The sequence below is a fragment of the Cheilinus undulatus genome, linkage group 12 (genome assembly GCF_018320785.1).
Source record: "Cheilinus undulatus linkage group 12, ASM1832078v1, whole genome shotgun sequence".
Lineage (NCBI taxonomy): Eukaryota > Metazoa > Chordata > Actinopteri > Labriformes > Labridae > Cheilinus > Cheilinus undulatus.
Window position 1 is genome coordinate 47034840 of NC_054876.1, and position 19077 is coordinate 47053916.

Below are 19077 nucleotides of genomic sequence, written 5' to 3' on the forward strand. Positions count from 1 at the left end.
CACTATTAACCATTCCTCTCCATCTCTCTGTCCTTGCACCAATGTTTTCCCACTCATCCATCTGCAGAAATGTCTTATGACTGGTGTCATAAAGTCAAAGGTATATTTTACGACAACTCTTCTCACTCCTTGACTCATTAAACACAGCAGCTTTGTAAGGCTGTCTAAACACTGAGGTCTTAACCCATTCAAACACAGATCTAAGTATAATGTCAACTGTTTTTTATAATCTTCCAAACAAAAACAATATGATTCTGGAGGACAGCAAAACCACACATCCGACCTATTTGTAGTAACAATTTTCACAGTGGTGATTCCTCATTCTTGCCTGGACTGTACATTTTTGTAATTAAAAGTAAACATAAACAATCAGATTCCCAAAACCATCTCACCTGGTTCCTGCAGCTCTACTCTTATTTCCCCCTGGATGTCTGAACTCTGCACCTCATCTCTATGACAGAGCCCAGCTCAGACAAAGAGCGATCCAAAATACCCACCATGAACCAGCAAATCAGAGGTCAGATACTTCACCTGGACATGAGATACTGGAGAACCCACCCTGGAGCCAGACCTGATGTGGGTGGGGCGCGTCAGGTGGCTGTCCTCTTTCCATGGGACCTGCCTGAGTTCAACCTGAAAGAGTGACTTTCTGTGGATTCACCACCTGCAGGGACAGGCATGTTGGTAGGGTGCAGCATGCACCAGATGGCAAAGATGGCGGCTGGTCATGGAGCAGACTAGCTGCTCTAAAACCTCTCTCTACTTTTCAGCATTGATAGCGCCTTTTCAGATATGTTGGCTGCCCACGCTATAGGCACCAATGCACCCCCCCAGAGAGATGCACGCTTTTGACCTGTGCACCTATGACAAGCTGGATGGTCCTTGACCACAGAGCAGTTTTCCGTTCTGCCTAAATCTATTTTTCTGAATTGTGTTCCCATATGGCTTCTTCTTTGCATGACACAGCTTTGACTTACATTTACGAATGACATGATAACTGTGTTGGCAGATAATGATTTCTGGAAGTGTGGTTTTAAAGGGGACCATTTATGCAAAAAACTCTTTTTTTAGGCTTTTCTACTAAAATTATGTGCTCCTGGCCCGTTCACAATCCCCTCAAATACCAGAAAAATCCATTCCCTCCCCCCCACTCTTTCTCCACCTTTCAGAAAATGTGTGCTAAAACAAGCCATTCTCAGATTTTCCCCTCATGATGTCATGTGGGGAGTTAGCCCCGCCCCCAAGTTTCGGTTGGCCTTTCCCGCTTGGAAGAAAGTTCTGCCCTCCTTTCCTTATCTGGATCAGGAGCACCGCATCCATTAAGCCACATCAATTTCCTGAGAGGGGCGGAGTCAGACAGCTCAGTAACATTTAAAGCCACAGACACAGAAACAGCTTGTTCTGAGCAGGGCTGAAACTGGGGGGTTTTTGGACATACAGAATCCAATACTGGAGTGTTTTTTCATCAACAAACTTCACAGGCATGTTTTTGGGGACCTCTGAGACTGATACAACCTTGTCTTAAAAAGGTAAAATATATCCCCTTTAATGCAGTGCTGCCTGCAGCTACCAACATCACCAGCATCCACTATCAAATCTATTGATGATAGTATGTATTCTAGATGGTGGGATATTTAATGCCTTTGCAAATTTATATTGAAGAACACTTGCAGATTGGTTTGTCTGAAGATTGTCCTTTTCTACCCAGTCGTGTTACCTACCTGTGGCTAACTAACTAGTTGCAAAATGCTCCTTCAGCTGCAGCTCTTACTTTTCCAGCCTCTAATGTTGCTGCCATCAAATTCAAAATGAGCTAATGCTTTCCTTTGAATAGTGAAGTGTCTCAGTTGCATCATCTGATATGTTCTCTTGTGAATGGAATATTGTTTATGAAATATGCTAATCATTGCATTCTATTTTTATGTATGTTTTACACAGCGTCCCAACATTTTTGGATTGAGGTCGTAGACCTAGAACAGCCAAGGACCTGAGCCTTGCAACCTTCTTCCTCCCAAGCGTACCCGAAAAAAAAGACAGGCTTCGCAAACTCACAAAATGCAAAGTTCACATCACATGGTGAAAGAAAACAAACCCACAGAAGGAGAGGGATTCAGGAAGTGAGGCTTAAACTTACGGGGGATGAAGATCAAGAACCAAAACATCTGCACTGAGTCATGAACAGCCAGGGGGAGAAAGATCTGCCAGGAAGGCTGCTGATCCAACACTGAGAATTAAATAGAGAAAATATGATTTAATGAGACGTGGCTGTGTATAGCTGCATTATCTCCCATATATATTACAGTTTTGATTGAGTCCTGTTGTGTAATCATTGCATTGACGACATTTAATGAATACAGTAACGTCTCTGACATGTAATTCCCCTCCTGTCTGTCCTTACCTCCTCACACCAAAGCTCATGTTGTCTCCTCTCTTCTTATCTTCGACTCTCTCATTTCCTCTCCTCTCATTGTCTCCCATCACCGGTCTTCATCTCAGCAACTGCTCTCTATTTTGCTTTCTTTCATTTCCTCTCCTCTTCTCTGTCATTTAGCTTCCTCTTCACTTCTTCCTCTCATGCCCCTCTTTGATTTGCCGCTGTAGCCATTGTGACTTAAAATAAAAGACATACAGACGGCTCTTACATTCAGTGCTGCATGTGTTTTGTACAAGGCGGCTCTTGATAACATCATCATAGTACAGTAGTCAATACAGAAGAGACACTCACTGTTGTAGATTGAGGATTTTTAATGCTGGGAAGACTTGCTGAAGCTGCTAAATAATGTGCTGCTTTAATTAGCTGCCTACTACTGCATATCATATGAACTGCTTTTCCCAATTAGACTTAAGTTTAACAGCTGGATCCAATCCTGCTCAGATGTTAGTCTTATTTAAATAGAAAAACATGAACTTTGCTGCTAATAACTGACAGATTCTGGGCAGTTAAGACTGAGTTTCAAAAGATACCAGTATAGATGGTCACCAGGGATAAGAAAATGGATATCTACTGATATAATGCCTGGATCAGGACGTCCTCACAAACTGAGTGAGTGTGCAAGAAGGAGACTAGTGAGAGAGTCCACCAAGACGCCTATGACTACTCTGAAGGAGTTCCAAGCTTCAGCCGAGATGGGAGAGACACTGCAGACAACAACTGTTGGCCGGGTTCTTCACCAGCCAAAGCTTTATGGGAGAGTGGCAAAGAGAAAGACACTGTTGAAGAAAACTCTGATTCAATCTGGACTAGAGTTCACCAAAAGGCATGTGGGAGACTCCATGATCAAGTGGAGGAAAGTTCTTTGGTCTGATGAGTCTAAAACCAGGCTTTTTGGTCATCAGATACGATGCCAAAAACTGCACATCATCACAAACACACCATCCCGACTGTGAAGCTCAGTGGCAGCATTATGCTGTGGGGATGCTTCTAGGAAGCCATTCCTTGAAGGTGTGTAAAGGTGGAGGTTAAAATGAATGCAAAAATAGGAAAATCCTTGAGTACAATCTTAGGTCGTTTTCACACCTGATAGTCGGGGGGACTCATCCCGTTTTGGAACAGAAATTGCAACATTGTTGCAATTTCCTTTGGTTTGGTTGCATTCACACTGCTCTCGGTCAAATGGACCAAATTGTCTGGAAACCTACAACCTCTGCCTGTTAGGGATGCTGACAAACGGCGATGAAGAAGAAAAGAAGGTGTAGAAGAAGATGAAACTGGAAATCCATCTCTTTTTTTTCCGAGCCTCTCGCTCTGTCTCTAAGGCTGAGCCCAGCTACCCTCCTGAGGAATCTCATTTCGATTGCTTGAACCCGTGATCTTGTTCTTTTGGACATTACCCAGAGTTCATGACCATAGGTGAGGCTTTGGACAAAGATCGACCAGTAAATTTAGAGTGCTGCATTCCGGCTCAGCTCCCTCTTAACCACAAAGGTGAGGTCCAACATCTGCAATACCCCAGATGCTGCACCAAACCGCCTTTCCATCTCACAGTTTCTTCTGCCATCACTCATGAACAAGACCCCAAGGTACTTGAACTCCTTCACTTGGGGCAAAGACACCCTCTCCACCTGGAGGGAGCAATCCACCGTTTTCCAGCAGAAAACCATGGCCTCGGACTTGGAGGTACTGACCCTCATTCCAACTGCTTCGCACTCAGCCACAAACTGCCCCAGTGTCTGCTGGAGGACACACTTAGTAAGTCTTTTTCACACTGCCTCGAGGCAACTCACCGCCTCCAGCCATTTTAATGAGGGAAGGGCGGCAGACGGGAAGTGGTTTTAACCATGGTGATAGGACCCAGAAGCGGTTGCCATGCATGTGAACGCGCACAGGTTTTGGCCTGCTGCTCGGAGTTCAGCGTGTTGAACTTTCTGGTGGCTGCCACCTGGCAGCAGCCAATCACATCGAAGGAGGGAGAGAACCCGGAAATAGCAGGCTTCGCAAGTCAAAGCAAACAATGGGGAAGCTCATAATGTTGGTGTCAGAACATCCTGAGCTCTAGACAAGAAAACCAGAAGAAAAACTGTGGAACCAACTCTTGAAACGTATTTTCTAGGGGGAATTATTTGATGACGGAATCATGTTTTTTCCTCCGTTTTATAGTACATTATACATGTTAATATACAGAAATTGTGAGGTACTCTACGTGTTTTTTGGGGGGGGGGGGGGTTATGATGGACATGTGGGTGTGCCCTGCTGTGACGTTCACTGAAGCACTTCTACGTCATTGCCGCCTCGTACCGCGGTGGCAGCAGCTGCTTTAAAAAATGCTCTGCATTTTGGGGGACTCCTCCGGAAGGGAGGCGGTTTTCAGGATAGTTACCGGGCGGTGGTGTGTAACCGGCTTTAGAAAAAACTCAGAGAAATGTAGGCATACATTTATTAAAAGGATCCATCTAGGGACGTAATTATTCAGCAATGCTACCAACTGGTCCGTGGTTTTGACCAGACCAACTGATGTTTAGGTGCTAACACGCCCTTAGATGAGTGTAGGAGAGAGTAAATCATGCCTCTGTCCAAATCTCCACTGAACTTATCGTGCTGTTTTTGCTTATTCTAAAATAAATGATTGCAGAGATGATAACATCATGTTTCATATCATGATAGCACAGCTTTTTCTCTATCTACCTTTCCTTTCTGTCTCCATTTTGCCACATCTTACTCTTCACACAGGCGCTTTAGATGATTTCAATACTGACATCAAGTTGTAAACACTGTCTGCGCTCCACATGACTGTGAAACTTTAAAAGCCATCAGGGAAAAATGCTGCTTCAAATAAAAGAAGACACGCAACCCTTAAAAAAAGAGAAGAAAGAGACAAATTCAGACATGCAGCTCTGCATATATCTATCGCCACGCTGTTTCTTTCCCATCAAGCAGCAGCTGTGAGTAGATTATTTTGGGTCGATATTTGCCTAGAAAGTGAAACTTTAGGGAGAAATAAAGGAAAAAGAGCCCCTCCAGGAGTTTCTCTCATGCAAAGAGGCTGAATCAGATGAAAATAAAAGACTAATCTCAGACTCAATACATGACTGTGCGTACGAAGCCAGTCACCAGGACAGCAGATAAAGGTTTACTGTAGGGATGTTATGTGCATAATGTTATATTGATACTACATATTCCCACAGCCAGGAGTCTGCAAAGTGTCTTCAGACACAGCGCCTCAGCAGCTAATGTATAAATTAGAGCAAAGAGGAGCCTGAGGATGAGCCCAGATAGACCCCCTACTCCGCTTTATATTTCATTTCATTTCAAATTTGACATTTTTTCTCCATCATTTCATTTCTGGAGTCTTCTTTTCCTCTCATTTCCTTCTTCTGCTGTTTCTATCTCTTTCCAGTCCTTGTTGCATGCATGGTGATGTAATTCAACATCATTTTCAGAAAGAGGTGCAGATACTCCTTAAAGTATTTATGTTGCTATTTCTTTTGAAGGAGTAAACACAACTACAGTCCATCAAATATCACAACTGATGAAGCTCAACAGATTTGTTGGATGGATAAGTCCCACAGGGGCAAGGACTAAGTCCTTAGGTCACATGATGGATCTAAATTGCACTTATGTGTGAGAGTGACATATATTTACTGTTCACTATTGAGCATTATAGCTGCCATGCCTCCGTCTGCATCTGCAGGGCACATCGGCTGTGCACATCTGCAAAAATCACCCCATTAACAAGCATATGCATGGCTTCCTAACCTTGCAAAGCAGATGGCTACTCCCATTTCCTTATTTTTCACTGGCGAATCCATCTTTCAAAGCTCCCACCTGGACCGTTTAGGCCCGGTTAGAAAGTGACAGGACCAACCAGCGACGAGGGGCAGTACTTTCAGGGGCAGCAGAGTCGTGATGTAAACAAGCAGCAACAAGAGGCGGGTGCAATTATGGCGGAAGAGCTTAGAAAGACAAAAACTTGTTCCTTCAGACAAAAACTGCCTTATTGAAAACCACTGAAAACGCCATTTTGTTCCCACATTTATCTTAACTTAACCCCCATGTTGTGTTCCGGTCAAATTTGACCGATTTAAAAGTTTTATCTTTGAAAAATGCATTTGTGGGATGAGCAGCAGAGCTGAGAATGTGGGTTGCATTACAATAATAAGCAAATACTAATTGAAATGTTATTTTTTGGAAATTATTTTTGTTTTTAGGTTTTTTTCAATGAAAAACAGTGGTCTTATGGAACCACACTGGCCTTTAAAGGGTTAAAATTTCCAAAATATAATTATTATTTATATGTATATTTTGGGCTGAAGTAGTTTTACAAGATTGACTTGTTTAAAGTGGGAAAATAATATTAATGTATCTTATTTTTGCAGCAGTTTTGGGGAGGTGGCTGATTTATGCCCAAAGGAACAAATTAAGTTGGATATTAAGGATCTCCTGAGGTTTAATTTGAGCTTTATCACCAAAAACTGCTGAAACAATACTAACTTAGCTGGGTTTTTAATGTTAACCCTCACTCAGTCTATGTCTGTGCTTATCATATTCAGGAGAAGCTACTGTTGTATTCAGTGCTGCTGCATTAACTCTACATAAATATATTTCAGCTTCACAGCTTTCCCTTCATTTCAGAGGAGAATTCCAGGCTGTCTGCTCAGAGACAAAGATCAGCTCTGCATGCATCACGACCAAGAGAGAAAGAGAGAGAGAAAAGAAAGAATAACTCCCCTGTGATCACAACATATGCACCTGTCAGCTATTTCCTCATGCTGCAGGAGAAAGCAGACTCCAGAGTTTGAGAGTTTTATGTGCATGATATACCGTATGCCACCATAATTAACCAGAGCCATTCAGATCTGAGCACAGTGTCCCATCTGTCATTGCAGAAACACCTTCAAGTTTTTTTTCTGTGAGTTTTTATTTAGAAGCATGCACAGGGGTTGAGGGTTTTTGCAGGAGCTCTGGCTTGGTGCAGGGGTTTTCAATTGTCGTGCAAGGTGTTGTTCCAGCACATGTAGCATGCTGTGCAGAATATTGATCATTTTCTATGCATGCCGCTCCAGATGTTGGGGGAAATTCATTTGATTTACAAGCAGTGGGGGGCTGGCAGTATCACTTCTTCAGCAGTTTTGTCCATGCAGTGTACTCATGGCAGACATCACCACATGGAAACATCTACATTAGCCTCCTGCTCTCACTTTTGGATTCAAACTTGGGATCTGCAGTTAGCTAGCCTGACATACTGGATAGCCTTCCTTTATATCCATGGCATGGAGCAGTGATACCCAACAAGGGGCTCTGAAGTCACATGTGGCTCTTTTGTGATAATTTGTGGCTCTTTTATGTCTTAATTTGAAATATTATTCCCACAGAAAACTTTAAAAAAGGGAAACTTTTTTGCCCTTTGTCACCATTTTTTGCCACTTTTCATCCATTTAAGCCACCTTTTGCCATTAAATACCACTTTTTTTGCCCATTTTTGACACTTTTTTTGCAACTTTTACCCATTTTTGCCCCTTTTATCCCGTATTTGCCCCTTTTCATCATTTTCGTCCCATTTTTTACCCATTTAAGCTACCTTTTGTCATTAAATACCACTTTCTTCCTATTTTTGGCCCATGTTTGCCACTTCTTCTTGCCACTTTTATCCCATTGTTGCCCTTTTTCACATTTTTCTTTTGCCACTTTTTGCCCATTTAAGATACCTTTGGCCATTAAGTACCAATTGTTTCCTCTTTTTTGCATGTTTTTGCATCTTTTTAATGCCACTTTTATCAAATTTTTGCCCTTTTTTCATCACTTTTCACCCATTTAAACTACCTTTTGCCACTAAATACCACTTGTTTCCTATTTGTTGCCTATTTTTGCATCTCTTGACTGCTTTTAGCCCATTTTAGTCACTTTTCACTCATTTTTTTGCCACTTTTGGACCATTTTTTGCCACCTGTAACTAATTTTTTTCATCACTTCTCACCCATTTTTGCTACCTCCTGACCCTTTTCCCATGTTTTCCTCCAAATTTTTGCCCCTTTTTACCCATTTTTGTCGCTTTTGGCCATTTTTGCCTCCCCTAACTCATTGTTATTACTACTTAAAGCTTTTTTTGCCACTTTTCACCATTTAGACTGCGGCTCTTTGGTTGAGTAGGGTTGAGTACCACTGGCATTGGGCATAGCGCACATCCATCTGGGCAACACCCAGATGACGCTGTTTAAGAAGGGCTCAACAGGCCAATGTTATGTGCACTAACAGTAAAACAGTTGAAGCCGGTCAGTAGAAGAGTGGAACTGCCTTTCCACCGAGACAAGCCTTTGGCGAGATCCTTCTTTGTGTTGCCCAAGGGTCAAAGATGATCAAACTCAATCTTAAATTTTCTTATGATTTAGTTTTGCATTTGGTCTCTTGTTCTTCTCTTGTTGTTGTTTAGGTTCCTCACGTTACAGGCATCAAAGCAAAAACAAAAAGTAAGGACACTGTGTTTGGTACATTATTTCTTTGTTGTAACAATGCTTCTTGGCAATAAATCTTTTACTGTTGGAAAACCTGTTTATTACCCTTTAAAATGATGCCACATTTGTAAGGATTGTGCATTTGTAGGATGAGCAGCAGAGCTGAGTATGTGGGTTGTGCCCATGAAAAATGTGCCGAATCTTCTCTGCCAATGCCAAACAGCTTATTTTGCTGTTGCTATTTACTCTTTCATGATGGGTATGTTGTGATTAAATGCAGTCTTTCTGCATTTTGAAGAGGGAAAACCCAGATATCAGCAATGTTTCATCAGGTATGGGAGCATACTCCGTTCATCAACCTTGGCCCTGTACTTCTCTAGCCTCCATCTCTCCAGGTATCCTTCCAGATGGCCTCTCCACAATGCATGCGTCCGCCCTTGACCTCTGGTCCAGCCCACTGCTTTCCTAGGCACCCGGTATGTGAAATCTTGGGCACCAGGATAGCATGTCAGGTGCCTGTAGAAGCACAGCTGCCACTTCCGTATCTGTGTTTCTGCCCTTTTTTGCACTCCCAGTGTTTGCCATTTAATGCATACTTTGCCCCTTTTCACCTTTTTTTTTTTTGGTCACTTTTTGACCATCTTTGGATAAGTGTTTTAAATTAACAGGAAATAAAGTGCTTGACTTGACTTCAGCTTCTATTATTTCCATAAATCTCTAGTATTAAATATACGATCCCCTTTGTCACCACCGATATGTCATTAGCAAAGCAAGCATTTCCCTGCAGTGCTCTGTAACATCTGCATCCCTTTACAACAGCTTTACTGTCCTCCTCCTTTGCTCCTGCCATGACTAGCGAGTCATAAAGCCTTCACTTTACATTTACAGCTTTCAACGGTGGGAAACAGCAGCAAAGACGCCCGCCAGAGGAGCCTGTGTGTGTGTGTGGGGGTGGGTGTGCGTGTGTGTGTGTGTGTTTCAGGCTCCATGGAGGTGACACCGACTAACGACTCGGCCATGGCGAGTTGTTGACTGTGAAAAAGATAGATGTTCACCTGCTAATAAAATGATGAGTGTGTGTGACAGTAATTATTGTCCACACACACAGCAGCAGCAGCAGCAGGACAATGGGGGTGAAATCAACACATCACAGGTAGCGACAAGGTAAAAGGTGAGCGCAGGGTGACATCAGCATCACTTGACAAGGTGCGTTCAATAGCTGCTGTCACATGGGAGGTAAGAAAGAGCGGGGTGACAAATACTCAGAAAGACAGAGAGAGAGAGGTGCTACAGTGACGAAAGATACGACAAATGTGTCCTCTGCTGTCTGACAATGAACTGTCAGCACACCTGAGAGAGAGAGAGGAAAAAAGAACGAGAAGACAAGAGGAAAGGATGTAGAGAAAGACGGGTGTGGGATGGAAGGAGTAGAGCAGAAAAAAAGAGCTGGATTGATGGGTAATAGTTGATGCAGAATGTTAAGAAGAAGGCATAAAGGTCTGACGAGACAGGGATGGATCAAAGATGGCAGGCTGAATCGATGAGAGGAAGAGCATAAAAATGGACAGCTGGAGAGGGAAGGAGAGACAAGACAAAGAGAGAGGAATACTATGAATGTGAAGAGACGTGCGGACAGAGCAGACTGGGTGTTAGAAGTGGACTCAGCCTCATGGTCTCAGAGGAACTCACAATGAAGTGCCTCATTTTTGGCACACTATGTTTGACAGAACCAGTTTGTGACTCTTTTTGCACATTGTTGCCCATCTCTGCCAGATTTTTTCTCATCTTTTGCCCTTTTTCTCCGCCTTTATCTCATTTTCGCTACCTTGTGCCCATTGTTGCCCATTTTTGCCACTTTTGGCCAAATTTTGCCAATTTATGCCTGCTGATGCCCATCCCTGCTGGATGTTTGCTCAATTCTTGCCCATTTTTTCAGTTTTTAATCCATCTTTGCCAATTTATTCCCACTGTTGCCCATCTCTGCCAGATTTTTGCTCAATTGTTGCCGATCTCTGCCAGATTTTAACCCACTTTTGCCGCTTGATGCCCACTGTTGCGGGTATCTGCCAGATGTTTGCCTATTTCTTGCCCATTTTTGCTGCTTTTAACCATTTATTGCCACCTTATTCCCATTTCTTGCCCATCTCTGCCAGATTCTAACCCCTTTTTGCCACTTTATGTCAATTGTTGCCCATCTCTGCTGGATATTTGCCTATTTCTTGACAATTTTTCCCACTTTTGACCCATTTTTACCACTTTATGTGCATTGTTGCCATCTTGCAGATTTATGCCCATTTCTTGCAGATTTTTGCTGTTTTTAACCCATTTTTGCCACATTTGTACTCATGTTTTGCCCATTTCTTGCCACTTTTAAGGTTTTTAACCTTATTGGTATGCAAATACTAGCTGGAAGATAATAAAACTGGCTGAATATGCTAGTGTATCTCATTTCCCTATCCAGTAGGGGGCAGAGGTATAATGATAATATTCTGTTTGATATGTGGCAAATGATGTTTATGTATTCTAATCTCCAAATTATTCTAATTATCAGGATTATTATCTTATTTTGATGCTAAATCCTGGTTTGACAGAAGTCACCCTCACATTTTCCACCAAGTATCATGAAGGTGAGGAATAAGGTGGTGTAAAGAAAAAAAATTAAGTCTACAGTTTAAATACTAACGTTCCAGCTGGAAGGTGCACCTGGTTTTCAAAGGAGATGAGAGCTGACACTTTTAGGTTTGATTAATGTCACTCCCAAAGCACACCTATGAATTATCAAGCTAGTAAATGCCACCTCTTTGCATTTTTTACCCGGCTTTGCACCCAGATTACGTGCTTTGTAGACAGCAAAATGAGCAACAAATTGCACTACCAACCCCCTAACCCTAACCCTGTGCAAATGTTTACTCATGTTATCATTAGCCAGCAAACTATACACTGTGGCACATCACCAGGTCCAATCCAGAGAAATCCAAAGTTTGAATAGTCTGGTCGTACTTCCTGTTTTCACTCCTGAATCTGTCTTCCTCCTCTTTGTAGTTACTAGCTAGCCAGCTTTTATTCTGAATAAAGCACAGGACTGTGCTGAGATGGACGGGTAAATTCGAGCAAGAATGGTCCGATGAAAAGATGTTGAAATAAATGGCTGACGGACATGAGTGGATAAATTCAAGGCTTCAGAGATGAAGAAGTGACCTATTAGAGAAAGATGGAGAAAGAGAGGCTGACTGAAAAATGTAGAGATGGACAACCGGATAGTAAGAAGAGATGGACAGATATTCCCCCATGTTCTTCTCCTTCATTTCCTCTCTTCATCCATCTCTGCTCCCACTGGACTTTACATCTGTCTGCTCGCTGAGTGAGACACCAGCTTCAGAGAAAAACCTCCCCTCAGTGATGTATGTTTCCATTCATCGCCGAATAAGACCCACTCAGATGTGACATCATCTGTATTCACACCCTCCACCTCCCGTGTGACTCTCCGCCTGGCGCCTGACCGTGAAAGGGATCGTGGCGGGCCGGCAGAGATTTGTCACTCTGGTCAGGAAGTGAAGCTTAATGTTGCGGCTAAACTGTTACAGAATAGATGTTGACACAAAAGTGGCATGTTCACCAAACTGACACGACCGCAGGGATTTGGTGTAAGGATGCCAGAGGGCCACCGTAAGTAAATGTGACATGGTATTGTACATCAGGAAGTCTACGACTCAAAAAAGGGACTGTTAGGGAAAAGAAAGAGAGAAGAGAGACACCGCCCAGTCTGTTTTTTATGCCTCTGTATCAACGATAGCCAGGGTTGAAGGCATCACGTGTTCTGGTTGTTTTCTGGTTACTTCATTTTTACCCTTAGGGTAGATTTGTTATCCGTGTTTAGCCATGCACAGTACATACAACCATCCAGATCATCCTTGTGAAAGCAATTTCTCTAGAAACTTTGATGGATTTTCTTCAAACTTTGCACAAATGTCCTTCCAGAATACATGACTAAACTTTAACCACACCCATGTAACTTTCAATTCAGCTGCCATCACTCATAGACAGTCATGGCTGCAGCTCGTTAGGAGTCCCAGCTGCTGATAATCTTTGGCAATCAAGATCTCCTCACCTGGTGATGAACTTTCAGGCATGAGTGAATACTACAGTTTTTACTCTGGTGACCTGGCTTCTCTTTAAAATTTAAATTGAGTGATTTTTCAGTGAATTTTTTGCCTTGTCTAACTCCATTTTGTCCCCTGTTTTTGCAGTGTCTGTCTCCCTGCCAGTGATTCTGCCAACCACCACTCATCATTGTTTGCACTGTTGTTGTCAAATAAACTCCTTTCACCTTACTATCATCATGCTCAAGATTAAAGGGATACTTCAACATTTTGGCAAATTTACCCATTGCCATAATCCCTATAGTCTTAGTAATAGATTTTTTTCCTTTAGTTGTCGGTGCAAGCTGTTTTTAGATCTGGGGGGCTGATATGCCAGCTACTAAGGTCACCGTTATTTTTGTTTTGCCGTTACAGCTCTTAACGGCCGGAAAGGTGCTGTCAAGTGTGTCCTTTAGTTTAATTTACTTTAGTTTAACGTTTTTATTTCTAAGATGTTGACAGTCAAAGTTTAAAGCATAAAAAACAAAAAAGACAAACCAAAATAAATATAGAAAAAGAAAAGAACAAAGGAAGAACAAGAGTAGAAATAAAATAAAACTGCATCGTCCGTCATAATTTTCATGTTCGAAAAGGAGTAGGAGGAAGTAAAACTTATCTACTCCAACCCCTTATCCTTTCACTGCACTATACATGCTAAGCTAAAAACAATGGGCATAAAAATCCAGAAAAATCAAATAAAGACACCTCCCAGATTTTTCTGTACGTAAATGGATGGAAAACACTGTAGTGTCGTTTACAATTGACCAGGGTATGATGTACTTCTGTATACCGGAAAGCAGCTAAACCGGGCCAAGCATACTACACAATAACATCCGACTGGAAGTCATACCACACACTACTGTCTAATGCAGTTTGCAGTGTGCAATACATACTGCATACTGCATTTGGCAGGAGTATGCAGTAGGCCAATTCGAAAACGGCCATTGTTTGTCTACCTCTATGCTGGTCATGTGACTGAAGCTATAAATCAATCCAGTTTGGACAGCACTTGCATGGATAAACCAGTTGGATGAAGATTTTTTATTTCTGGAGCTTAAAAGGAGTTGGAACGAGTTAACTCTACTGTGTAGGATCATTTAAATACTACAATAATCCATAATGAGAGCCAGAGGCTTCGTGGGCTTTGTTAAATCAGCCGTGATAGGTCTTAGGAGCACAGGTAAATGGAACAGAAAAGCTAATTAAATGCATCTTTCTTATTAGTCGTGTGCAGTCTGGTTGTGTATTAAGTGTAATATGGTCTTTATCTGCAGTAAAGCCAGCCAGTAATTGGGTCCTCGTGGCTCTTAAGAAAATGTAAGGGGGTAAGGAAAAGATTAAGAAAAACTGTTTAGAGCATATAAAGACAAGCAGAGAGAAGAATAAAAGACTGAAGATTTTGAAGGATTAAATTTTAGTACGTGTTGACAGTATTCATTGTTATTATTACAGTTAATCTCCATCTTTCTGCATCCACTCCCTCTGTTATTTACACGCCACATTTACAGACATTTTCCATCTAATTGCTTTTTTTTTCCTCTTCTCTTTCATGTGACAGCAAAGCCCCCTCCTCCCTGCCTTTTATTTTCACATTTCTAGCCGTCCTTGACTTGTCAGCTAATTAGTTTTGGAGTAATTACCTGCTTCAGCGCTTTGGAATAGTCCGTCTTATTGTTAAAGAAAAAAAAGGAAAACAATGCAGTGCAGGTACAGTGCAAGAAAATGGCTTTTGCTTGTTTGTTGAAGTCATGTCCAGGCTCAATTTAAAACCATGTCACGTTCTTTCAGACTTTAATGTGAAAGGATGGAGAAGTGGGATGGTTGAAGTCTGCCTCCATGCTCCTTTTTTTTTAAGATTTGTTTTTGGGAATTTTGTGCGTTTTATTTGATAGAGGAGGACAGTGGATAGATTAGGAAACAGGTAAAAAAGTGGGGAGAGACATGTGGCAAAGGGCCACAGGCCGGATTCGAGCCTGGGCCGCCGGCGTACATGGGGCGCACCTTAAACTGCTCGACCATCTGCGCGGCCCGCCTCCATGCTCTTTACTTACAGGGCTGGGAAAAAGTATTTGCCCAATTGCTGATTTCTTATTTTTGCATATTTTTCACACTTTAAGGTTTAAAATAATCAACTACTTTGTAATATGATAGAGAAAACCATAAGTAAATACAAAATGCAGTTATTAAATAATGATTTAATTTGTTAACGTAAAAAGCCTTTCAAACCTACCTGGCCCCATGTGAAAAGCTCATTGCCCCCCAAATCTTATAACTGGTTTTGAAGGAATCTGGGTCCACTCTTCTTGCAGGATTGTATTAATACTTTAAGGGGTTTTCCAGCATGAACCACCTGTTTAAGGTCAGGGAAGCTCCATCAGATTTAAAGGTCACATATTTTACTCCTTAAATACAAGTTTATATTGGTCTCAGAGGTCCCCAAAACATGCCTGTGAAGTTTTTTTGCTGAAAAAACACTCCAGTATTGGATTTTTGTATGTCTAAAAATGCCTCTGTTTCAGCCCTCCTCAGAACGAGCTGTTTCTGTGCCTGTGGCTTTAAATGTTAATGAGCTGTCTGACTCCGCCCCTGTCAGGAAATGGGTATGTCTTAATGGATGTGGCTCTCCTGACCCTGGATCAGGAGAGGAAGGCAGAACTTTCTTCCAAGGGAGGGCCAACCAAACCTGGGGGCGGGGCTAACTCCCCACATGACATCATGAGGGTAAAATCAGAGAACAGCTTGTTTCAGCACACAGTTTCCAGAAGGTGAAGGGGGGGTTTCTGATTCTTGGGGGGATTGTGAACAGGCCAGGGGCACATATTTGTGTTAAAAAAGCCTGAAAAAGTGTATTTTGCATAATATGTAACCGGGGTCCTAAACTAATTTTTTCACTTACCAGCCAGCCTGGCTTGGTAAATGAAATTTTTTTACTAGCCAGGCAGATATTTTTTAGAGCCAACCAAATAAAATTGCTTTTAAGTGTTGAAATTGGCTCTCAGTATTATTTGAAACATCATTTGGGTCTTGTATGCGATTTTCAATCAATATTTTAATAGTATGCACTAGTTCTAGCAATAATGTATGATAAAAGAGACAAAAAGTGAATAAAAAGACCCTTATTATGTGTAGAACAACAAATGAACTTGCTTCTGTGGATTCTTGTTTTTTGTCACGATTCCAACCCTCCTATGTCTGGGCTAGGCAAAATGATTTAAGAGATACTCTGGCAGAGTTACTTTAAATTTTAATTTTGGTTTATCATTTATTTATTATTGTATTTTTCTTTGAAGTTTGGTTTTCTTACATTTGGTTTAGTTTTAAACCTTATGGTCCACTTAAGAGCCTACAACAAATCAATTTATTTTTTTAGATACAGTCTTCATTAACAATCTAAATGGACCAAAAAGAGACAATAGAAAAAACTGTCAAGGCGCCTTCACAGCGAGGTTAATCTGTAGTTTGGACATGGCGGCGTGAGCATCTCTTGCTCTGACCGCAGCTGAGAGGGACTGCTGTGCGAGAATTGGGCTGCCTGTCAGTGCTTTGGGATGGGGAGGGGCCCACGGCAGCACCCTCTGCTCAAGAGGCGCTACAACGATACGTGCTTCCATGTCAGAGTCTTCAAAAGTCGCCATTAACACCAGAAAAAGTCACTAGGTTTGGTGCTAGTCGCTTTTTTGAAAAAGAGTCGCCAGAGGGGTCTGAAAACTCACTAAATATAGCGACAAAGTCGCTAAGTTGGCAACACTGCAAGGAGGTACGGGTACAGCAGCAACCAGCTATCCACCTCAGTGCGCTGTGTATGACGTCATGACTGATGCACTTATGTGACCAAAGATCATCTCGGCCTAAAAAACATATTACTCTGCGAGGAAACCAGCTGATACCAGTATCATTCTCTAGTAACATAAAATGAATTTTCGCTGGTAAAAAATAACTCGCCAGAGACAAAATCTACCCGTAATTGGCAAGTGGCCAGTGTTAGTTTTGGACCCTGTATGTGACCTTTGAGTATAGAAAATGACTAGACCACTCCAAAACCTTCATGCTTGTGTTTTTAAGCCAATCAGAGGTTGACTTACTGGTGTGTTTGGGATCACTGTCCTGCTGCTAAGTGTGCTTAAGCTTGAGGTCACAAAGGACATTCTCCTTCAGGAGTTTCTGGTACAGAAAAGAATTCATGGTTCCATCAATTACAGCTAAGCAGCCCCAGACCATCCCACTACCACTAAGTCTGTGTGGGTTCTCATTCATCTACTGTAGGTCATGGTTATCAAATCCTCGTCGATGGGGCAGCTTGACTTGACTGACGCTCTGGAATACGCAGAAAGGCAAAACGTCTTCAAGAACCTCATGGTTTATTTATTTATTTATTTTTAAAGGAATGCTGTGTTAGTTTTACACCAGATGTAACGGACGCACACCTTCAAGAAAGTTCAACTTTAGTCCCGTAAGTCCACAGAATACTCTTGAAAATTCTCAGGGATCATAAGGATGATTTTTGGCAAATAGGAGACGAGCCTTTGTGTTCTTTTTGGTCAGCAGTGGTTTTGGCCTTGGAACTCTCCCATGGATGTCATTTTTTCCCAGTCTGTTTCTTGTTGTTTAATCATGAACTCTGACTTTGCAGCACTGTGGGGTCAGGTTTTTAGATGTTCTGGGTTCTTTTGTGGCCACCTGGATGAGTCGTTGATGCACTCTTTGGGTCGTTTTGGTTGGCCGACCACTCCTGGGAAGGTTCGCCACTGTTCCAAGTTTTCTCCATTTGTGGATAATGGCTCCCAGCATGGTTGGCTGGAGTCCCAAAGCCTTGGAAATGGCTCTGAACCCTTCCCAGAATTTATTTCTCATCTGATCTTGAATTTCTTTAGATGGTGCCATGATGTGTTGCTTTCTTAAATCCTTTAGCCTACTTCACTTTGTGAGACAGCTTCTATTTAAGGGATTTATTCATTCAACAAGTCTGGCTGTAATCAGGCCTTGGTGTGGATAGTGAAACTGAACTCAGCTTTCCAGAAAATGTGGTAAATCACAGCTAACTCATGATTAAACATGGAGGGCAATTATGTTTTCATAGGACTGGGTAGGTTTGGATGGTCTGGTGTGTAGCCAGCCTAAGAGGGTGTTGAAATTGAGTTTCAGGACATTGTGTAGTATTTTTCTCTTCTCAAACTGAGTGGTTTTAATAGGGTGTGGTTGTCTACATTGATCTCAGTTTGCCATCTGAGAAAGTGTATCTGTCTGTTTGCTTGCCCTGCAGTGCATAAGAGCTTGTAAACTGTTGATGTGTTCTCAATCTTTTTTATTGTCAAAGCAGACAAAGTGAAGCTTAGTCACGAGAAGCCAAAGTAAAGATGTGGGCGGTGCATTTATTGACACTTCAGTCTAGACAACAACAAAGTGGATCAAATCTTTTCTTTCTTTGCATTTCCATTTGAGACACTGCACTTCTCTAAAACAAAAACACACTTCCCCATCTCTCTCTGTTTTCTTTTCCTTCGTTTCATCTTGAATCTCAGCTTTTGTAATTCCCTCACTCAGCGCTGCAGTCAAAGTGAAACAGATGACATGCATTGTGCGTGTCCGACTGCCACTGGAGCAAACACTGCTGCTTTGTTTGATTGTGTGAGTGTGCGGCTCATAAATTGGCACTCAGGGTGTCAGCTCTCTGGCACTGAAATGGACTCTTCAAGAATTCAGAGGGTTACTAAAGCTGCTGTTCATTTATTCAGAGCATCAGGCTGAGAGCTGTGAGAGGAAGACACAAACTGTTAGGGCAGGGTGGACATCGTGGATCTGCTCTGTGCTGAGTAAAGACCATATGACTGAAGAAAAGGTGAATTTACTTGTTTGCTATGACCATCCATCATTTCTCTCAGCTTTTCTGCACCTGTTTGGATTGGAAAAATGGCACCTTTATTATTTTTATAAGTACAAAGAGTAGCTCTGCCCACCTTAAACTAGTGCTGCAATTACCTGAAACACATGTAAAGATTCAAAAGGCATTGTTATGTAGGCCAAGTAGACAGTCTTTAAGCCCCAAACATCATTG